At 39.7% G+C, this 6,902-nt stretch overlaps 1 protein-coding gene across 4 annotated transcripts in view; it reads right to left on the bottom strand.

Annotated features, from left to right (window-relative positions):
- The window catches only part of cdyl (chromodomain protein, Y-like), a 147,946-nt gene that overhangs the window by 104,384 nt on the left and 36,660 nt on the right, over positions 1 to 6,902 (bottom strand). Inside the window, exon 1 of one of the 4 annotated variants that reach the window (XM_048610907.1) lies at positions 1,661 to 1,766. The exons of the other annotated variants lie outside the window; for them this stretch is intronic. The gene's annotated coding sequence lies outside the window, so the exon portion shown is untranslated. Of the gene's footprint in view, positions 1 to 1,660; positions 1,767 to 6,902 lie in introns of those variants that run through there. 4 annotated transcript variants of the gene reach the window in all.

Here is a 6,902-nt window from a genome sequence, read left to right on the forward strand (position 1 = left end):
CGTCAGCCTTCCTGCTCCTATGCTGCTGCTTGGCCTGCTGTGTTCATCCAGCTCTACACCTCGTTATCTCAGATTTTCCAGCATCTGCAGTTCCTACTATCTCTGACAGAGATACCGGCCAGGGAACAGGGTGGTGTGAAGAAATGGCAGGCAGCTGGAAGCCCCAGGGTTATTTTTGCGGGCAGAACGTAGGTGTTCTGTGTAGCAGTAACCCAGTCTGCTTAGTTTCCCCAAATGTAGAGGAGACCACATTGCAGGTAGCTAATACAGTCCCCTTTATTCATTCATGGGACGAGGGCATCGCTGGCTAGGCAGCATTTATTGTCCATCCCTAATTGCCCAGAGGGCAGTTAAGAGTCAACCACATTTCCTTACACTAGATTGTGTGAAGGAAGACAAGGGAGGAAACTGTTGAGGCCTTGTACAAAATCTTTGTATCCTCTTTAGTCTTTGGAGAGGTCCCAGAGGGCTGGAGAATAGCCAATGTTGTTCCTTTGCTAAAGAAGGGATAAAGAAGGTAAATTATAGACTGGTGAGCCTTACGTCAGTGATGGGGAAACTACTGGAGACAATTCTTAGGGACAGGATTTACTCACATTTGGAAACAGACTTGTAGCAATAAACTGTGTGGTTTTGTGCAGGGTAAGACTGCAAGAGAATACACTAAAAGAGAGATAAGTCAGAGACTTGGGCAGAAAAACAGTAGATGGAATTTAATCCAGACAAACGCAAGATGGTGTGTTTTGGAAGGTTTAATGAAGGAGGGAAGTATAAAGTAAATGGCACAATGCAGTGAGATCTAGATGTACGGGTCCACAGTTCCCTGAAAGTGGCAACACAAAAGTGGACAAGGTGACCAAGAAGGTATATAGAACATTTGCCTTAATAGGGGCATAGAGGATAAAAATTGGCAAGTCACGTGCAACTGTGTAGAACTTTATTCAGGTTACATTTGGAATATTGCATACAGTTCTGGTCACCACGTTACAAAAAGAATGTGCAGGCTTTGGACAAGGTACAGAAAAACTATACCAGGATTTTGCCTGGTTTGGGGGGTACTAACTAAAGGGACAAACTTGGTTTGTTTTCACTTGAATGTTTAAGTGGCTAAGGGGTGACCGGATAGAAGTTTACAAAATTATGAAGGGCATAAATAGAATGCATAGTTGAGAAACTGAGAGATCTTCTATGCTCAAAAGTTTCTGTGGTAAACATGAATCACATACACCTTACATCCATGTAGAAATGCTGACTATCCATCCTCAAGATCCTTTGCTTTATCTACCAAGCAAATAGACAGCTCAAAATGCAAAGTTTAACTTCAGAACCAGAAATTTTCAACACATTGAGGACTTTGGAGACTGTCAGTCTAACCATATTAAAACAAAGCAACGTCTATCGTCTCCAAGTGTAAACACCTTTCTTTCAAGCAAAACAACCTGGGCCTCCCTTTAAATCTTTTATCACTTCCTTGACTGGGTTTACTACCAAGCAGACTTCAGAACAGGTCATGTGATCCCCTTCATTTCATCCGTTAAATAAAAACTGTTCCAAAACAAACATATAAACCTCTACTATAATATGGACAACATTCAAAGATACTGTTCTGTCTACCATGACAGTGATCTCCTCCAAAACAAGCAAGTCAAACATCACATACCTTTCTCAAATTTTCACTGCCTTTGTTTGATCAGCTGATACCTCGAAGTGCTCACATTCACACTTGGCTCTTGATAGCTTCAGGACCTTCATCTCAATTCATGTAAATGATCTGCAGTTTGCTCACTTTTCCTTCCTGTTCTTAAAACTGCCCTTGGATTGGAAAACTGCAATCAGTGGATGGGACAGATTTGGATTTTCACAAGGCATTGATAAGATGCATGTTAGGCTCCTTAAGATACAGCCCACGGTATTGGAGGTAGTATTCTAACATAGATAAAAGGACTGGCTGACTAAGTCAGAGCTGGCATTTTCAGGATGGCAGACCATAATGCCTGCGGTGCCATAGAGATCAGTGTTAGGCTGCAATTATTTACAATACATATTAATGACTTGGATGAGGAAAACGGATACACATTTGTTAAGTTTGCAGATTACGCAAAAATAGGCAAGTAGTCACAATGACCAAGTTTACAGAGGATTTAGTTTAAATGGGCAAAAATAGATTATGATGTGGGAAAATGTTATACACTGTACCAGGAAAAGAGCAGCTAAATGTTGCTCAAAACAGGACAAGATCACAAAGTTACAGAACAGAAAGACTGGGGGAGTCAATGCATAAATCACAAACAGCTAGCATGCTAGTTCAGCAAATGATAGGGAAAGCATACGGAATGTTTACCTTAATTTCAAAGATGATGGCGTCTGAAAATAGGGAAGTCTTGCTAAAACTTTAAGGCACTAGTCAGATCTCAGTTGAAAAACAGTGAACAGTTTTGAGCCCCTTGACCAAGTAAAGATATACTGGCTTTGGAAGCAGTCCAGAGAAGGTTCACTAGGTTGATATCAAGTATGGAGGGACTGTCTTATTACATTGAGTAGGCTGTACTCATTGCATCTCATTCTTTTGAACTCCAATCTTATCGAAACATACCAAATTCTCAGAGGACACAGCACGGTAGATATGGAAAGGTTATTTCCTTTTGTGGGACAATCTAGGACCAGAGGGCATAATCTCAGAACAAGAGCATCACACATTTAAGACAGAGATGAGGAGTAATTTATTATCTCACAGGGTAGTGAATTTGTGGAAATCTTTTACTGCAGAGGGCTGTGCAGGATGGGTTTTATTAAGTGTAAAAAATGGTGAAGATTGACAGATTTTTAAATCAGTAAGGCAATCAAAGGTTATTTGGAAAAAGCAGAAAGTAGAGTTGAGGATTATCAAAATCAGCCATGATCTCACTAAGTGGCAGAGCAGACTCAATGGGCTGAAAGGCCTATTTCTGTTTAAAAATCTTATCACCTTGTAGTTAAGCTTTGGAAAATTAAAAATTTTAAAATGGATACCTTTGTCAAAATGGGTACACATTTTCCCTATCACCCCTTGTACTTTGTCTACTTCTGAGTTGCTCTGTCCTCACTTTTCCCACCATACTGATGGAAAAAAATGCTATTTGATCTCTTCTGCAAGATTTTTTTTAAAAAATACCTGTTTCCGTTTGACAATTCTTTGATAAAAACTTTGTTTTTTTGAAGCTTTTGGATCTTATTAGCTGTTATAGCTATCCCATTCTGTTGGTTCCCATTTTACCCTTACGTACATGTAAAGCTTTATTTTCTGATACTATACCTAATCTCATTTTTCTATTCACAATTAACAAAACAAGGTGCAGCCTGTCATTAAGAAATGTTTACTGCTTTTGTATGTAGTAAATACTTTTTGAATGAAGCTATTTGGACAGATTAAAGGTAAACAGCATCTGAATCTAATATATCGTGGTCAAATTATTTTACATTTTTTTCTTCTTATTTAGAAAAGAACGGGTGGCATGGTGGCTCAGTGGTTAGCACTGCTGCCTCACAGCGCCAGGGACTTGGGTTTGATACTAGTCTTGGGGGAACTGTGTGAAGTTTGCATGTTGTCTGTCTCTGTGGGTTTCCGCTGGGTGGTCCAGTGTCCTCCCACAGCCCAAAGATGTGCAGATTAGGTGGACTGGCCATGTTAAATTTCCCCTTAGGTGTGTAGGATTTTGGGTAAATTAGATAGATTAGCCGTGATAATATGCAGGCATAAGGTGGGGGGGTGGGGGGAGGGAAGAAGAGTGGTTTTTGGATGGTCAGTGTAGACTTGATGGGCCAAATGGCTTCCTTCTGGACTGTAGGGATTCCATGATAAAGCAACGGTGTGAAACACCAAAGCAGAGACAAGGCAACCAAAATTTTCAGAACTGTGTGCTTTTAAGCTTCATATTGGTCTCAAATGAAAGGGAAACCATTCAGTGCAATTAGTTAGCAGATTATACACTAGAAAGATTACAAAGAAAAAACAAAAAAAAACTCTTGATTCAAAGTGCTGACAAGACATTAACAGACAGAGGCCTGATACCACAGATGGCAACTTCACCAATCATTCTAGTAAACAATTTGGCATAAATGATTCTAAAAGAAATTCAAATCAAATTCAGTGAAAGTGAAATTCTGTTTTGGAAAAATGTAATTATTTGAACTTTCATGTTACTCACACTTTAGAAAAAGCCTCAAGGTGCCTTACTGATAACAGTTAGGAATTAATATCAAGCCAGGCATATCTAAATTGGGAAACAGGATTGCAAGTATGGACAAAGAGATAGGAAATTGGGAGATGATGGCCGAGGGGTATTAAATCGCTGGACTATTAATCCAGAAACTCTCAACGTTCTGCTAAACAAGGTCCAAATCCTGCCATGACAGAAGGTGGAATTTGATCTGATAACCACTGTCAATTGTTGGGAAAACAACCCATCTTGTTTACTAACGTTCTTCAGGAAGGAAATCACAGATGGTGGTGCATATATGGAATGAACTGCCAGAAGTAGTGATAGATGGTAGATCCAGGCACACAGTTACAAATATTTGAGACATCTGGACAGGTACATGAATGGGAAAGGTTAGATTCAATGAAGACTGCAGGAGGCATGCCAGGACCAGCACCAGGCATAGCTAAAATGAGGTGTCAACCCGGTGAAGCTACTAAACAGGGTTACTTGTGTGCCAGACAGCATAAGCAGCGAGGTGATAGAGCTAAGTGATCACACAACATCTGATCTAAGTTCTGCAGTCCTGCGACATCCATTTGTGAATGATAGTGGACAATCAAATAATTAACTGGAGGAGGATGAGGCTCCACAAACATCCCCATCCTGAAATGATGGAGGAGCTCATCACTGCAAAAGACTGAAGCATTTGCAAAGAAGACGTGGATGATCCCTCTCAACCTCGTCCTTACAAATGCCTGTCTTCAGGCTATTTGATTCACTTCATGTATCGAGAAATGGCTGGAGGCACTGGATACAGCAAAGGCTACAGGCCCTGACACCATTCCTGCAATAGTACCTGTTCTCCAGAATTTGCATCACCTCTAGCCAATACAGCTACAATACTGGCATCTACCAGACAGCAACATGGAAAATAGCCTAGGTATGTCTTGTACACAAAAAGCAGGACAAATTGAACCCATCCAACTACCATCCCATCAATCTACTCTGGACCATCGGTTAAAAAGTGATGGAAGGCATGGTCAGCTTTTTGCAGATGATTTTAAAAAGGTGGGCAGTCATGCCATGAAAGTATATATTGTGAAAATTATCAGAATGTGTGCAAAAGAAAAGTGTAGAAATTGAATTTGGAGTTTCGTCTTCAACGCTCACATTTGCTGAATTATTCTAAAGTGTCACAAGTAAACTATTCTAAACTGGAGTCTGGTGCTAAGAAAGAGATTGCCTTTTAGAGCAGATGTCTACATATTTAGAAAAAAATCCTGAGGAAGCAATCAATTCCAACAGCTTGGAAGCAAAAATAGGATATCCCACCGTCACAAAGCAGTGAGGACTCAAGACATTTCAAGATCACCAAAATACTGATACAAAACACCAACACAAAGCAAGAGTTACAGTCAGAAGAAATGAGGCTCAAAGTAATCTTAGTAGGTCGACATTAGTGCAGGTGACAGGACTGAAACAGGTGCAAATCAGCAACGTATGACAGAATTGAGGCTGAAAATGTTAATAATCAAACTGAATAATCATGGTAGTGAAGAGTGTTTAAAGTGGTGATGTACATTCATTCAGAATTGTTTAACTGTGTTCTGTTAGTGGTTGCACCTTGAGAATGTAAAAAAAGCTTGGCTAAAATGTTATCCAGATTTACTCAGTGAGCATTAAATACAAGATCAGAGTATCAAAGTTCTATTTTCCTTTGTGCCATCATTCCTGAACCTGAACTTTTAGGTCAATAAAAAAAAGTAGTGGTGGTGATTACGTGCAAAGCAGCTGGAGTAAGCTACAATCTGTTCTGATCTCAGAAGCTAAGCAGACATAGGCTTGGTCAGTACTTGGATGGGAGGTCACCTGGGAATACCAGGTGCAGTAGACGTTTAAAGAAAAAGGGCCCTCTTATGGCAGTGGTAGTATCCATATCCCTGGACTGAGAGGCCTGGGTTCAAATACCACCTGTCCCATAGGTTGATCAGGAAAAAACAGTTAAACAAAAAAAAATTAAAATCAGTAGCGTACAGGCAGATGCCTTTTTAAGGTCTTCTGTGAAAGGTGCACAAATAAAACTGGACATGGAGCATGATAATGGAAATTGGGCTTAGAAAGGATCTACAACTTACTCAGGATTTTTCTTTATTTTTTCATGTCTTGTGGGCATCCCTGGCAAACCGACAGTTATCGTCCATTCCCCAATTGCTATTTCAGAGGAGAGTTAAGAATCACCCATATTGCTGTAGATCTGAATCACAAGTAATCCAAACCAGTTAAGGATGGCCTCTCTAAAAAGGACATTAGTGAACCAGATAGGTTTTAAATGGCAATTGATGATAGTTTTATGGTCAGCTAGCTGAGTCTAGCTTTATATTGCAGCTTTTCATTATTAATCAAATTTAAAAATCTCCAGCAACTACCGTGGATTACTAGTCCAATAACATTTCCCCTAAACTACTATCTCCCCAAAACAATAAAACTTGATGTTGCCATCAATACTTCCATAACATTCTGATATCAGGTAATCAGCAGGGGTGGAAGACAATTTGTCAAAGATAAACAGATACAGGTGTGGTTGAGGAGTGCAAAATATGAAAACAAAAAGTATCAGAGGACCTGTCATATCTTACTGTAAAGCTTCCATTGGAATAGCTTTAATGAGATAGGTGCCACAGAATTAAAATAAAAGGTATCGATCTAAAACATTTTCATTTTGCA

Source organism: Rhincodon typus, chromosome 2 (assembly GCF_021869965.1).
Source record: "Rhincodon typus isolate 14 chromosome 2, sRhiTyp1.1, whole genome shotgun sequence".
In the NCBI taxonomy this organism is placed as follows: domain Eukaryota; kingdom Metazoa; phylum Chordata; class Chondrichthyes; order Orectolobiformes; family Rhincodontidae; genus Rhincodon; species Rhincodon typus.